This window comes from Nicotiana sylvestris, chromosome 9, assembly GCF_000393655.2.
Source record: "Nicotiana sylvestris chromosome 9, ASM39365v2, whole genome shotgun sequence".
Lineage (NCBI taxonomy): Eukaryota > Viridiplantae > Streptophyta > Magnoliopsida > Solanales > Solanaceae > Nicotiana > Nicotiana sylvestris.
In genome coordinates, this window is record NC_091065.1 from 66,603,195 (window position 1) to 66,619,440 (window position 16,246).

The 16,246-nt window shown below is 42.2% G+C and overlaps 1 long non-coding RNA gene across 1 annotated transcript; it reads left to right on the forward strand.

The window, feature by feature from the left end:
• The first annotated feature begins 7,333 nt into the window (after nucleotides 1-7,333).
• On the forward strand, nucleotides 7,334-8,250 carry LOC104211958 (uncharacterized). The gene is made up of 4 exons (XR_707271.2): nucleotides 7,334-7,471; nucleotides 7,656-7,741; nucleotides 7,889-7,931; nucleotides 8,016-8,250. It is a non-coding gene; the product is annotated as an uncharacterized lncRNA (long non-coding RNA).
• Nucleotides 8,251-16,246: the final 7,996 nt, after the last annotated feature.

Below are 16,246 nucleotides of genomic sequence, written 5' to 3' on the forward strand. Positions count from 1 at the left end.
TGATATATCTTCGCGGCGCCTGGATAAATAGAGTACCGGGAGCTATGGGCCTCCTCTAAAATCAACTCTCGGAGCCCATCTACATGAGGCACACAAACTCGACCCTGCAATCTCAAAACTCCATCATCACCTAAGGTAACCTGCTTGGCACCTCCATGTTGCACCGTGTCTCTAAGGACACACAAATGGGGATCATCATACTGCCAATCACGGATACGCTCCAATAAAGAAGAACGAGCAACCGTGCAAGCTAAACCCGACTAGGCTTAGAAACATCCAACCTCACGAACTGATTGGCCAAAGACTGAACATCCAATGCAAGCGGTCTTTCACCGACCGGAATATAAGAAAGACTTCCCATACTGGTTGATTTCCTACTCAAGGCATCAGCCACCACATTGGCCTTTCCCGGGTGATATAATATAGTGATATCATAATCCTTCAACAACTTCAACCACCTCCTCTGCCTCAAATTCAACTCCTTTTGCTTACAAATACTGAAAACTCTTGTGATCCGTGAACACCTCACATGCCACGCCATACAGATAATGCCTCCAAATCTTCAATGCGTGAACAATGGTTGCCAACTCTAAATCATGAACCGAATAGTTCTTCTCATGAATCTTCAACTGCCGCGAAGCATAGGCAATGACCTTGCCATCTTACATCAACACTTTACCAAGCCCAATACGAGAAACATCACAATAAACTGTATAAGGCCCTCAACCTGTGGGCAAAACCAACACCGGTGCCGTAGTCAGAGCTGTCTTGTGCTTCTGAAAGCTCGCCTCACACTCGTTCGAACATCTGAACTAGGCACCCTTCTGGGTCAACTTGGTCATCGAGGCTGCGATAGATGAAAACATCTCCACGAACCGGCGATAGTAGCCTGCCAATCCCAAGAAACTCCGAATCTCTGTAGCTGATGCTGGTCTAGGCTAGTTCTTGACTGCCTCAATCTTCTTCGGATACACTTGAATACCCTCTGCTGATACAACATGACCCAGGAATGCAACTGAACTCAGCCAGAACTCACACTTCGAGAACTTAGCATATAGCTGACTATCCCTCAAAGTCTGAAGAACCACTCTGAGATGTTGCTCGTGCTCCTCCCGGTTGTAGGAATATATCAAAATATCATCAATGAAGACTATCACGAACAAATTCAAATAAGGTCTGAACACCCAGTTCATCAAATCCATATAATCTGCTGGGGCATTTGTCAACGCGAACGACATAACCAAGAACTCATAATGCCCGTACCGAGTGCGGAAAGTTGTCTTAGGAACATCGAATGCCCTAATCCTCAACTGATGGTAGCCAGATCTCAAGTCAATCTTTGAAAATACCTTGGCACCCTAAAGCTGATCAAAGAAATCATCAATCTTTGGCAATGGATACTTATTCTTGATCGTAACCTTGTTCAACTGTCGGTAATCAATACATATCTTCATCGATCCGTCCTTTTTCATGACAAACAACACCGGCGCACCCCACGGCGAAACGCTGGGTCTAATTAAACCCTTCTTAAGCAAGTCTTGCAGTTGTTCCTTCAACTCTTTCAACTCAGGCGGGGCCATACGATACGGCGAGATAGAAATGGGCTGAGTGCCCGAAGCCAAATCAATGCAAAAATCAATATCCCTGTCGAGTGGCATACCCGGCAAGTCTGAAGGGAATACCTCAGGAAACTAACGAACAACGGGCACAGAATCAATAGAGGGAACCTCAGCACTAGAATCACGAACATATGCCAAATAGGCCAAACACCCCTTTTTGACCATGCGCCGAGCCTTCACATAAGAGATAACACTACGAGTAGAATGACTAAGAGTCCCTCTCCACTCTAAACGAGGGATGCCCGATAAAGCTAAGGTCACAATCTTGGCATGACAATCCAAGATAGCGTGGTAAGGTGATAACCAGTCCATCCCCAATATAACATCGAAATCGACCATGTCTAAAAGCAACAAATCTACACGAGTCTCAAGACCCCCAATCACCACAATACAAGAACGATGGACTTAATCAACTACAATAGAGTCACCCACCAGTGTAGTCACATAAATGGGAACACTCAATGAATAACTAGGCAAAACCAGATACGGTGCAAAATAAAATGACACATACGAGTAGGTGGACCCTGGATCAAATAACACTGAAGCATATCTATCACAAACCAGAATAGTACCTGTGATAACCGCATCTGAAGCCTCAGCCTCGGGCCTGGCTGGAAGAGCATAACATCAGGGCTGGGCCCCACCACCCTGGGCTCCATCTCTGGGACGGCCTGCAGCTGGCTGGCCTCTACTTCTAGCGGCCTGAGCTCCACCTCTAAATCCTCTACCCCCACCTCTAGCACCTCTACCCCCACCTCTAGCTAGCTGGGTAGTCTGTGTAATACCTGGTTCCTGGACCATAGCACGGGGACCCTGCTGCTGCGACTGAGTATCCACCAACCTCAGACAAGTCCTCCTAATATGACCATACTCACCACACTTAAAACATCCACCTGAGTGCTATAGCTGAGGAAACTGTTATTGACCCTGGCTACCCGAATGACCACCCCGAAAACTCTGGAGCGGCGGTGCACTGATAGGAGCTGGTGGTGCACTGTAGGACTGCTAATCGAATACTGCATCTATGGACCACGGCTACCTGAAGCGTCGTGAGAGACCTGAAGAGCTGACTGAAACGGCCTGGGAGGATGGCCTTTATCATATGAATCTCTGCCTCCAGATGAGACACCACTGAATCTACCTGAATGATTGGGCCTTTTATCCGACCCATGACCACCTCCCTGCGACAAGACCATCCCCACTCTACGGGCCACATTGGCCGCCTCTTGAAAAGTGATCTCACTCCCAGCCTCCCTTGCCATCTGAAGGCAAATCGGCTGAATAAGACCATCAATAAACCTCCTCACCCTCTCTCTCTCTTGGTAGGAAGTATGACAAGAGCATGGCGAGCTAAGTCGATGAACCTGGTCTCATACTGGGTAACTGTCATGGGGCCCTGCTGGAGACGCTCAAACTGTCTCTGGTAGGACTCTCTTTGAGTAATAGGGAGAAACTTCTCCAGAAACAACACTGTAAACTGCTCCCAAGTCAAAGATGGCGATCCGGCTGGCCTAGCCAAGCAATAATCTCTCCACCAAGTCTTGGCGGATCCAGACAAGCGAAATGTAGCAAAATCGACCCCATTGGTCTCAACAATACCCATGTTCCTGAGAACCTCGTAGCAGCTGTCTAGATAATCCTGGGGATCCTCAGTAGATGCACCGTTGAAAGTAAAAGTGAAGAGCATGGTGAACCTATCCAGCCTCCACAAAGCATCGGCAGACATAGCTGCTCCATCACCGGTCTGAGCTACCACACCTGGCTAAACTGCTCCAACTGGCTGAACCGCTACAGTCTGAATCTGAGGAGCTACCTGCTCCGGAGTGCAAGTAGCAGGAGTCTGGGCCCCTCCTCTAGCCTAAGAGACGGCTGGTGCTACAGGAAGCAATCCACTCGGGTGACACTCTCTATGAGGCCCACTAATCGGACAAGAGCATCCTGAAGGACTTGGGTTGCAATAAACCCCTATGGGACCTCATCTGAGCCCACCGGAGCTGCTGGGGCCGGAACCTCATCATCAAAGTCAACTTGAGACTCCGCTACTGGGGCTGCTGCTCGGGGCTGAGCTCTACCCCTACCTCGGCCTTTGGCACGGCCTCGGCCTCGCCCTCTGCCCCTCGTGGGAGTTGTTGCTGGGGGCTCGGACTGCTGAGCGGTAGATGAGGAAGCATGTGTTCTTGCCATCCGCGAAAGAACATAGTAGAAATTCAATTAGCATTGAGAAACAGAACCGCACAACATGAAAGAACAAATGTGAAGTTTTTCCTAACTCTGTAGCTTCTGGGGGATAAATACAGACGTCTCCGTACTGATCTCTCAGACTCTATTGAGCTTGCTCGTGAATTGTGAGACCTATGTAACCTAGAGCTCTGATACTAACTTGTCACGACCCGGAATTCCCACCCTCGGGAGTCATGATGGCGCCTATTCGTAGAAGCTAGGCAAGCCACGAACTTAGAAATCTTTAGTCCTTCTATTTTAATTCTTTTTACAACTTATATTAACAAGTGATAAACATCTAAATGACAACGGAATATGAGATTTAAGTGGAAGTCTTAAATGAATATAAAACCAAAATGATTCGAAAGTCAACACATGCCTCTACCCAGAAACTGGTGTCACAATATCCACGGACTACTAAGAGTACTACATACAACAGTTTGAAGGAAAAATAACACTGTTTGTCTTAGATACATGAGATAACAGAACATAATAAAAGATAGAAGAGACGTCAGGCCTGCGGACGCCTGCAGGACTACCTCGGAATCTTTATGGACTGAAGGTTGGCTCCCAAGCTACTGACTCAATGCTGTTCCGATATCTGCACAGAGTGCAGAGTGTAGTATCAGTACAACCAACCTCATGTGCTGGTAAGTACCTGGTCTAACCCTGGCGAGGTAGTGACGAGGCTAGGACCAGACTCCAGATAAACCTGTGCAGTTATATAATGTATGGCGGAAAATAAACAGGAAGAAGCAGTTTAAAATGGGAGGGGGTACATGCCTCGGGGAAGCATATCAGGACCAACAGAAACTTAATAAAATATGAAAGGACAACTCAATATCTACAACACTACAATCAAAATATTGTTGCGGCGCGCAACCCGATCCCTTATCATTTAACATTGATGCGGCGTGCAACCCGATCCATATATATATAGCTGTTGCGGCATGCAACTCAATCCAATATAATATCTGAGCGGCGTGCAACCAAATCCAATATAATATCTGTTGCGGCGTGCAGCCCGATTCAATATAATATCTGTTGCGGCGTGCAACCCGATCCAATATAATATCTGTTGCGGCGTGCAACCCGTTCCAACTATACAGTCAACAATAACCATAATTAACCGTCCCGGCAAGGGATAAACAATATACTACACTATCTCGGCAAGGGAACTCAGCAGTACACGTATATACGTCCCGGAAAGGGAGAATCAGCTATAACCATTCTTAACTCAACTCCTACTCGTCTCAATTACCACCATTTCTCAATCATAAGTAGATTCCACGATAAACAAACTAAGTATTTGCTCAATATCAAGGATTTACTCACTATTTCAACCATAGTAACATGCAAGAATACATCAAGTATCAATTTAAGACTCACAGTCATGCTTGACACCAACGTATAGATACTCGTCACCATGCCTGTACGTCGTACTCAATAAGAAGCAAATAGCAAATTGGACTAAACTCCTAATCCCTAAAGCTAGGATTAGACCGAACACTTACCTCGATGCCTCGAACACAACTCAAGTTTCAATTATAGCTTTACCTCTTGATTCCACCGCCAATTCGTTCGTATCTAGTCACAAATTACTTAATTACATCAATGAACGCTAAATGAATCAATTTGAATGCATGAAAATGAGTTTTCTAAAGTTTTACCTAAAAAGTCAAAAATTGTCCCAGGGCCCACATGGTCAAAACCCGAGGTTCGAACCAAAACCGATTACCCATTCCCCTACGAACCCAAATATATGATTTGTTTTGAAACCGGACCCCAAATCGAGGTCCAAATCCCCATTTTTTGAAAAACCTAGGTTCTACCCAAAACACCCAATTTTCCCCATTAAAATCATTGATTTGAAGTTGAAATCATGTTAAAAGATGTTAATGATTGAAGAAAACTAGTTAAAAACAACTAACAATTGATTTGGAGAAGAAAGGTTGTTTGAAAAATCGCCTCTTATGATTTTGGGGTTTTGAAAAATGAAAAATGATTGAAAATCCCGTCTATTTATACACCTCTCAGACCCCCTGCGCGGACCGCACAAAATGGACTGCTGCCACACAGGCCTTCCTGAGGTTACTGCGGTCTAGTACCCAGTGCGGACCGCACAAAGTCGACTGCGGCCGCACAGCAGCGCCCTATGCGGACCGCACAAAGTCGACCGCAGCCGTATAGCCTTCACCGCGCACAAGGTCGACCGCGGACCGCACTGGTTGGTTCAGAGATTTGCAACTTCTGGTTTTAAGCCTAAAACATCCTGAAGCCTACCCAAAACTCACCCGAGCCCTCGGAACTCCAAACCAAGTGTTCATACTACTCAAAAATATCATATGGACCTATTCGTGCGATCACATCATCGAAATAACATGTAAAATCATGAATTAAACCTCAAAACTTAACATTTTCATCAAGAACTCTCAAAGTCCATAACTCCTCAACTGAAAGTCCAATTCACGTCAAATAAACTCCGTTTTTTCACCAAATTTCACGGAAACGTCTTAAATCATATATAAGACATGTACCGGATGCCGGAACCAAAATACGGGCCCGATACCATCATGTTCCAAGCAACTTTCATTTCAATTTTCCTTAAATAGTCTCAGAAAATAATTTCTTTTAAAAATTCATTTCTCGGGCTTGGGACCTCGAAATTCGATTTCGGGCATACGCCCAAGTCCTATATTTTCCTACGGACCCTCCGGGACCGTCAAATCACGGGTCCGGGTTCGTTTACCCAAAACGTTGACCGAAGTCAAATTAACTCATTTTATAACCAAGTTTTATCATTTTTCACAGAATTTCATATTTACGCTTTCCGGCTACATGCCCGGGCTGCGCACGCAAATCGAGATGACTCTAAATGAGGTTTTCAAGGTCTCAGAATACAGAATTTAATTTAAAGCAAGTGATGACCTTTTGGGTCATCACAAATATTTAAAACTATTTTAAGCACTAAATATAATTTTATTATTAAATTTATGTGTTTGGATAAAATGACGTAACTGATGATGAATAATTGGTGTGCTTTGTTAAAAAATACTGATAAATATTTTTTTGTTAAAATGTTTGAAACGTCGTTAAATTAAATCAGTTTAAATAATTCATATTTACCACTACAAATAACTCTAGAGTTGACGGCAGTTTTTTTAACCAACAACCTAGCATAAGCTCATTTAAAAAAATTGAAAAAACAAAACAACAACCTAGTATTGTTTGTCATTTGTAATAAATAACAAAAATTTAATTTAATTATTTATGTATATAATTAACTTTTCATCATGACTTGTTGCTTATTAGCAAATATTTTAATCTTGTGATATTTGGTGGTAATATAATAAATTTTAAGTGTAAACAGATTGAATATATTTTCATGGTTTTTTTATTATTGATAAAATACTAGATTTTCTCAATAACTTTGCTTAGGTTATATTCTTTTTTCAAAGTTGTGCGAAAAGTGTAAGCGGCAAAGTTCCCTCCTTATTATTTTCAATTCCCCAAATCCCTCTTTTAATTTACTTCTGTCGCATCTGTAATCCTAACTCCTATCCCCTTCTTCTAGGTCATTTCTTCTCCTATCTCTCTATGTGATCTTCAACCCCCATCTAGCCCTTGCTCCAGTAAGATCTGCCACATTATCACCATAATATATCATTTCAATTTCTCTCTTTCTCACAAGCACATACACACTATTTACAATGTTTGATTTTCTTCAAAAAAAAAAGTTTTTTATTTAACAATTTTAGAAGACTAAATCTGCAACGCTGTGCATTTACTTCTCATGCTTCTGTTGTTTCATTACAGATCCAGGGCATGTCATATTATTTCTCATGCGGAATTTCCTTTCCTTGCATTTGTTGGGAATTTGCAAATTTGGTTTTCTCCTAAAGGTATGTTGCATTTATGTATTAGGGTTCTTATTTATTGTAATTTTATTGTTAAGGTATGAAGAAATTTTGTTTGGTTTTCTTACTTTTGGAGTGGTTAAATACTTAAAATTTTATATCTTTACTCTTAATTCTTGTGGTTATTTGTAGCCAAAGAAGAATTGATAATAAATACTCCATTGCTTAAACTCGAGTAAGTATCTTTACTTATATCTCATTTGCTTCACTATTAATGTTTGAAAGTTTAATTTATTATTACTTGGTTTTCTTTTCACAGGTATATGAAGGTGGAAATTTCTTCAGGATTGAATTATTAGACAAGTAGTTACATTAGCAATTTGAGGAAGCAACAAATTTTTATTTATTTTTTAATTTATCAATATTCTTGTATTTCTATTAGACTTTCATGTTGGATATATTTTACTTTATTTGTGTTTTAACTTATGAAGTTTGTAACGAAATATTATCTCAATATAATTTTAGTTCTTTTTAATTTTATGTTCATGGATGGAGATTTTTGTTGCAACCTTGCATGTTATATTCTGTTACTTCCAATTTATATAATAATAATTTCTCGAATTAAAGGAAAATCAGGTAACTAGTGACAAAAATAAAGTTTTCCAAGAATTATCTTATTAACGATGGATTAACTTTGTACTTTGTGACTATTGTAATTATGACATTTTATGACAATTTATTTTTGTCGGTAAAAGCAATATATTTAGCGATCAGATGATAGTTTTAACTACAAAATTGTAAACCATTTTTATAAAAGTAAAATTGTCACTAATTTATATATTTAGGGATGAAATATTATTTGTATCTAAAAGGCGATCTTTAGTGACAAAATTACGTTTATTCAACTACGAAATATACGTAACTTTAGAGATAATTGATATCGTTACTAATTAAACTAAATAATTAGTGACAAAGGTCGTTTGTCGGCATTAATAACCTTTTTAGTGACGAAAACAAACAACCAGCTACAAATTTTTTATATTTTTTTGACGAACAAGAGGATGAAATAAAAACTTCGTTGTTAATATAACTATATTTAGTGACAAAACACGAAGTTGTCTTTGTATACTTTTAGTGACCCTCTTTTAAGGATGAGCAATTGACGAATTAATTTTTATCACAAATTTTTTTTTGTGACGAAATATAAGCTTTAAGTGACAAAATAATTCGTCACAGATAATCAAATTTGTTGTAGTGTTAAGTAGGGTATCATGTGTTTATTTAGTAGGGCTTTGAAGACCTACTAAAAAATATACGAAATACACACTCAAATACTAAACATATACGAAATGCACAATTAAATACATGTATATAGATGAATTATTTCGAATTATATGGGTGTATACTACAAAAAAAGGATGGAAATATGTAAAAAAAAAAAAAAAAAAAAAAACTTTATGGAAATAGGGTTTGAACCCTTGAGAAGTTGAGATCGTCCATGTATTGGGAAGACAAATATTTAATGGTGGGAGAGAAATATTCAAAAGGTTATTGAAAGGGAATTTTGGGTATAAAAATACGCCTGAAACCCTAATTAGGACGTAAAATTACCTAAATGACCCCATTTGGGTCAATATAGTCAAAAACGGTGTGGCCAAAAGGATTTTTCCTAAAACTTTTTAGAACAGGAAATAAAGCTTTGTAATATTCAGAGCTATCACTTGTGGGATTACATTGAGTATGTTGTTGTTATAAATAATAGACGACACGAAGGACTTAAACTACTGCTGTTTTCAACAAGCCTGTCCTTAATGCAAAGTCTCGACATTCGCTTGGAAATTAGCAATTTCCGCTTTCATCTCTTCTCTATCCAAGGTCGTTTCCCTCAACATCTATACGTTATGCCAAGCGAAATAGATCCAGAAGACCAGAATTGAGAGTTTCTAAACTTGCAAAGGCTATATGTTACTCTTTTTGTTTACTTGTCCAATATACTAAAGATAGGTTTTCTTTTTTACTTGTTCACCTTAGCAATTTCAATTTTGCCTTTACCATTAAGTATTCATTTTTCAAAGTAATTGAAGTCCTAGTGGTTAATTTTAGAATTTCAAAGTACCATTAATAAGAATAATTTAGTAAAAGAAATACTTAATTAATATTTTCTTAAGATAAGTGAGAAATGCAAACTAGTTACGGAACGGACGGAGTATTTAATTGTTCTCATATAGGAGCATATGGTTTGAACTATAAATGATCTTTGTATTTTGTAGCTTTATACGTTTGATTGAAGCCTAAATAGTCTAGACTATAAAAAACAACTTACATCGCAAGAGTACAACTAATGTGCTAAAGCTAACGACTACGATTTTAACCACTAGTCATATTGTTGATTTGTTTTCTTGTAATTTCCCTCTTTATCATGGTATTTAGTTGTCACTGACAACTGACAAGGTAAACGGAGCTTTAGGTGGGCAAGTATTTTTTTTTCCCTCAACATTTTTTGGTCTTCTCTACTTCCTTTCCGTCTTTACACTTAAAAGTGTACAAATGACCACCAATTAGGCCAGGAAAATAACACCTACGAAAAACAAATGTCAACGATTGGAGACCAAATATGTAACAAGTAGAATAGGGATACAACTGAACCATATCCATCCCAACGGGGATCAACTTGACAATCTATTTATATCCGAAACAATGTGGATTAGTTAACTTATAAGTGTATTGGTCAAAATCTGACAGTTGTGGTCGACCCAGTTGGGACCACGTCCAAACTCCAAATAATGGGATAAAGAAAGACGACACTATTTACACTAAACCATGTATTCACTGAACGACGAAAGCGGACGCGAAGTAAAGGGGGCTATGGCCCAAATACATGTCAATGACTCCATGACTATATATAGGAGTGAGTCCTTCCTAGAAATGGGGGCTTTTTCTTCTCCTTCTCCTTAATAAAAAGGAAGGAAAACAATCTTCCAAATTTTTTTTCACAACAGTTATCTTCACCGATTGGTGAGAGAAGAAATGAAAGGCTTTGATAGTTTACCGCTTCTACTCCATTTTGTGTATTGTTTTCTGGTTTGTTTATAGATCTGGAATTTGCTATATTTGACTAAGATTTACCTCTTCAACTTCTTTTCTAATTGATTTAATAAAAAATATTTCAATATTCTTTGGTCAAACAATTTGGCGCCGTCTGTGGAGATTTCTTAGTGAAAACTTCCTAATCTTCTCCAGATCAAAAATCGGAAACATGGCCACCCACCAAAGAGAACGGTAAGGATACGTTTGCAACTGTTTTAAAAAAAATATAGAGGAGACGGAAAAAGGAGAATTAAGCACCCCATGACCAAATGAGGGGAAAGAGAGCTGAATTTGGTTACCAAATTCAGAAAACATCACCCCCATCAACCATTAAAACGTCAAGCAAAAACGAGCAACGTTATAGATCTACCTTCATTCTCCAACTCATTGAATCGAAATAAGGAGAAGGCGTCCTTGCCCACCTTCTATCGATTGCATGAACACTAATGCGGGCGCCACGCGGGCGAGCGAGCAAGGAAACAACTTAACTAAAGAAAGGGAAATTACTATAAAACAACCGAAACATCACCCACCAAACAAACTCAACTCCTAGGAAATGATACCCCTTGAGTGCTACTCCCTCACCCTCGCCAAGAAGGCGTCCCAAAAGATCCCTCCCGGGGACCTAAAAGCTTGGACGACGAGGGGGAGATCCCCTAAGTCGAAGTGTAATTCATCGCCCCGCCCAACAACGACATTTCCAAACCGGAAAATAAAAGGTCAGCCAGGGAAATTCTAATATCCGCGCGAAACGAGTGCAAGCACAACAACGCTCCCTGCTCCCCGACATCGCACGCCCGATGCAAATAAAATCAAGCAAACTGGGACTCCCCCAAAAGATACCCAACTCTCCAAAAAACCGGGACTCACGACGGGTTAATATTTTGACAAAAGTTCGAAATAACACCCTTAAGGCCAAGGGCCTTCACCAAAGAAAAGAGTTCGACCTCGATCGAATAACGACGGGTTAATATTTCGACGAAAGTTCGAAATAACACCCTTAAGGCCAAGGGCCTTCGCCAAAGAAAAGAGTTCGACCTCGATCGAACAACGACAGGTAAATATTTCGACAAAAGTTTGAAATAACACCCTTAAGGCCAAGGGCCTTCGCCAAAGAAAAGAGTTCGACCTCTATCGAACAACGACGGGTTAATATTTCGACGAAAGTTCGAAATAACGGCCTTCGCCAAAGAAAAGAGTTCGACCTCGATCGAATAATGACGGGTTAATATTTCGACGAAAGTTTGAAATAACACCCTTAAGGCCAAGGGCCTTCACCAAAGAAAAGAGTTCAACCTCGATCGAACAACGATAGGTTAATATTTTGACGAAAGTTTGAAATAACACCCTTAAGGCCAAGGGCCTCCGCCAAAGAAAAGAGTTCGACCTCGATCGAACAACGACGGGTTAATATTTCGGCGAAAGTTCGAGATAATACCCTTAAGGCCAAGGGCCACCGCCAAAGAAAAGAGTTCGACCTCGATCGAACAACGACAGGTTAATATTTTGATGAAAGTTCGAAATAACACCCTTAAGGCCAAAGAGTTCGACCTCGATCGAACAACGACGGGTTAATATTTCGACGAAAGTTCGAAATAACACCCTTAAGGCCAAAGATTTCGACCTCGATCGAACAATGAGGGGTTAATATTTCGACGAAAGTTCGAAATAACACCCTTAAGGCCAAGGGCCTTCGCCAAAGAAAAGAGTTCGACCTCGATCGAACAACGACGAGTTAATATTTTGACGAAAGTTCGAAATAACACCCTTAAGGCCAAGGGCCTTCGCCAAAGAAAACAGTTCGACCTCGATCGAACAGCGACAGATTAATATTTCGACGAAAGTTCGATATAACACCCTTAAGTCCAAAGGCCTTCGCCAAAGAAAAGAGTTCGATCTCGATCGAATAACGACGGGTTAATATTTCGACGAAAGTTCGAAATAACACCCTAGGCCAAGGGCCTTCGCCAAAAAAGAAAAGTTCGACCTCGATCGAATGACGACAGGGCAATACTTTATCAAAAAAAAAGACTGGGACTCATGACGGTATAATACTTTGATATAAGCCCGAAAGTAATATCCTTACGGCTAAGGTCGCTATTAGAAAAATAGTTCGATACCGTTCGGAGTATGATAAGACAACATCTCGACACAAGTTCGAAAACACCGTCTCGCTAGCCAAAGCCGCCATCAAGGTCCCATTCTACCCGCGTGACACTAAATTCCCAAAGAGTAGGGAACTCGTCATGCGGGAATCTACTTCGCACCAAAGTATGAAGAGAAAAACAAAAAATACAGAGGGCACATAACAATAAAAAATTCCTCTTTATACAACGTCACTGCACAAACAGTCGCAGATTACATACGGCTCGAACCAACAGTCTAAAAAAGGGAGGGGGGAAGAAACAACGACAACCTACAATGAATAAAAAAACAACAGAAAACACAGCATTCTTTCACTCGGCATCATTACCGCCACCATCATCACCACCATCTCCAGGAAGTCCTCCCTCATCATCCGCGCCCTTATCGGTCTCCGGCGTCACAGAGTCATATCCACAGTTAACACGAGCCTCTCGTGCCTTTGCCAGTGATCCTTCATATGTGACCTCGATAACATTGTCTGCCTCCCACAAACTCTTGTATATATCCCGCTGGGCTTCAGCATGAACCCAATGCTCGTGTAAGCGGCGGGGAACAACGGCGGAGGAAGACTCAATTTGAGCCAACAGTTTCTCCTTTTCGGCTTCCAGAGCGGCGACCCGATCTCCTAAGGTCGATGTTTCCCGGTCGATCTCACCAATGCATTCCTCAAGACTCGCCTCCATTAGTGTGGCCATCGCCCTCTCCGACTCCTGCTCGGATTGGAGTATGCGGATAGTGTTCTCCAGGGCCTCCGCCCTTGCCGAAGCCAAAGACCAGGCACTCTCGATGCTCTCCAACCCGACGACCTGTCTCTCCAACTCAGCCAATTTTCCCATCCACTTTGCGCTTATCGCCTCGACCCGGATAAGGTTTTGGCCCATCTCAGACTGTATTGACCTCAGTTTCACTTGAAGATAGTCACACTCTGCGGCCAACCCCTTGCCTAACTCAAGCTCTTCATCCTTCACACGAAGTTGCTCCTCGAGTACACTACTTCTATGAATGGACTCTATTAATTGCTGGTCCCTTTTCTCCAATTCCTCGCCAAGGGATTGAGCATCGGGATTCTCCCTCAGCCGCTCATGCATCTCACGGCACCTATCGCGATAGCGCCGATATTTCTCCAATGCCTTCAGGAAAATCTTAGTCCGAGTGTCAGCCCTACGAGCGCTCAACCTCCAACATGTATGTCTGAAAAACGAAAAGAAGGGTCAAGACCGTATCATCCAGAAAAATAAAAGAAACATGAAAGAAAGGCGAAACATACCCTCAGGCCCATAGCGGCCACTTCATGCATCAAGTCGATATTAGGAATGTTTCAAAGAGCCTCGTTCTCGGCAGCGGAACACAAAAGGTCGAACTGCGGCACCAAATCCTCCATGTCCCCTAGGAGATTAATATCCGATGGGATCTTAAGAATACGGGACGGGCCTCCCGCATGAACCACCGAGTGGGTAAGACCCTCTTCAAATATCCTAACATCATCGGGATCGAGGTTCGACTCGAACTTGTAGTCATCGACCACTATGCTATTTCCCCTTTCAGCAGCCGAAGAAGAAGCACGACCAGGTAGTGAGGACGAAGGCCCGTCGGAAACAACAACAGTGGCCTCAGAAATCTGACCCCCCATCGCGGCCGGTTGTTGATCAACGGTAGTGGCAGGAATCTCCATTGACGGGGCAGATATAACGGCTGGCTCCGTCTCCACAGGCAAAACAGTATCAACCCCCACCCCAGATCCCGTCAAGGGAGAGTCTTCGTCCAGATGTATCACAGCCGGAGATATTGTCCCAGACTCCACTCGCCACCTCTTGAACGTCCCCTCTCCTTCCTCAGCACAGGAAGATTCACCCAACGGAAGAGCGGGATGGGTCGGAGCCTCAATCTGAGGGATGGCCTCCACAGGTATGACCACAGCCTTAGACTCGACCGAAGCATCCCTCGGTGAAGGTCGAGTAGTAGATATTGCAGCAGGGCGAGCAGACGTTGCAGGTTGACGAAAAGCCAATGGAGAAGCCCTCGCCCTCCTCACTCTCCCTGACATCGACGAATAACACATAAGAAACCAAGTAAAAAAGAGAAAAGGGAGAAATAGCGAACGAAAACGACATCTCACCTGTAAAGGGCTTACGTCTATATTTTTCATAGAAGGTCGACCAGGTGCGGACCCCTGCCGTATGAGGAAGGATGACACTTACCCACTCGCGGATGACTTCAACAGATGGAGGGGTAGTTTCCTTGCTGCAGAAACATAACATGGTTTTAGTACAACAGAAAGCGGTCGGACATCTCTCCGACTAAAAGTACAGAAACTTACGCGCAAAGTTTCACTTCTCAGGGAACCCCGTAGGATCCTCCACAAGGTGCTCAGTCCGTACATAGAAATAATTCTCGTAGAATCGACGGTTGTCCCTATCATCCATCTTCACTACCAGACTCTTCGACCCTCGATGGAGCATATGAATCATCGTGCCACGAATGAGCTGAGGGGCAAAGATATTGAGCATATGCCGCAAAGTGATCTCACGACCGGCGAGCTCCGCAAACTTGAGCAACATAAGGTGTTGCTCAAGTACGGTGAAAGTTGAGGGAGGCATACCTCGTAAAAAGGGCAGAAATCCACCACCAGGAGAGGGAGCGTGTATCCAACAAGAAAGGGGTAGCGTAAAACACGTAGTACCCTGGGCGGTCAAAATGGACTATGTCGTCCCCTACTGCCGGCAGTATTTCAATGTAGCGAGGAATTCCCCACCTAGCCTTCAATTCTATGATCTCCTCCTCTGTTATAACAGAGTGAACAGGTTCCGGCTCCTCCCCAACGGGACTGTAGAAGTCGGTGCATGCTTTCCCGGGGTGAGGCAAGATCTCGGCTACCGACGAGACCTCCTCATCTTCCACCACTTCTGCTCCTCCGGTGGCCAGAACATCACTTTCCGGTGCCGAAATTGTGACAGGGAGGTCAGCGCGAGAAGAATTACCAGCCATTGTGCCAATTTGGTGAAGCAAAAAGACAAAGAAAATGGAGGATGAAAAGTTTTCGGTTAACTGGGGACAAATAAAAATTCAAAGTATCAGGAAAAAAGTATATTCGCGAAGTTCTTTCAAGTAAAGGACAAGGAAGTGTGTCAATCGAATGATGCGTTCCTTCTATTTATAGGAGACATAAATCCCCCCAGGCACGAAACCCAAGAGTTGCCAATCAAATCTAATAGGGCACAAAACATTTCAATTTCCCAGGAACGTGTGTCATAATGGTGGTAACCACGAACAACGTTTCAATCTAAACGACGGTTCCGAAACAACCGCAACAGTTCAAAG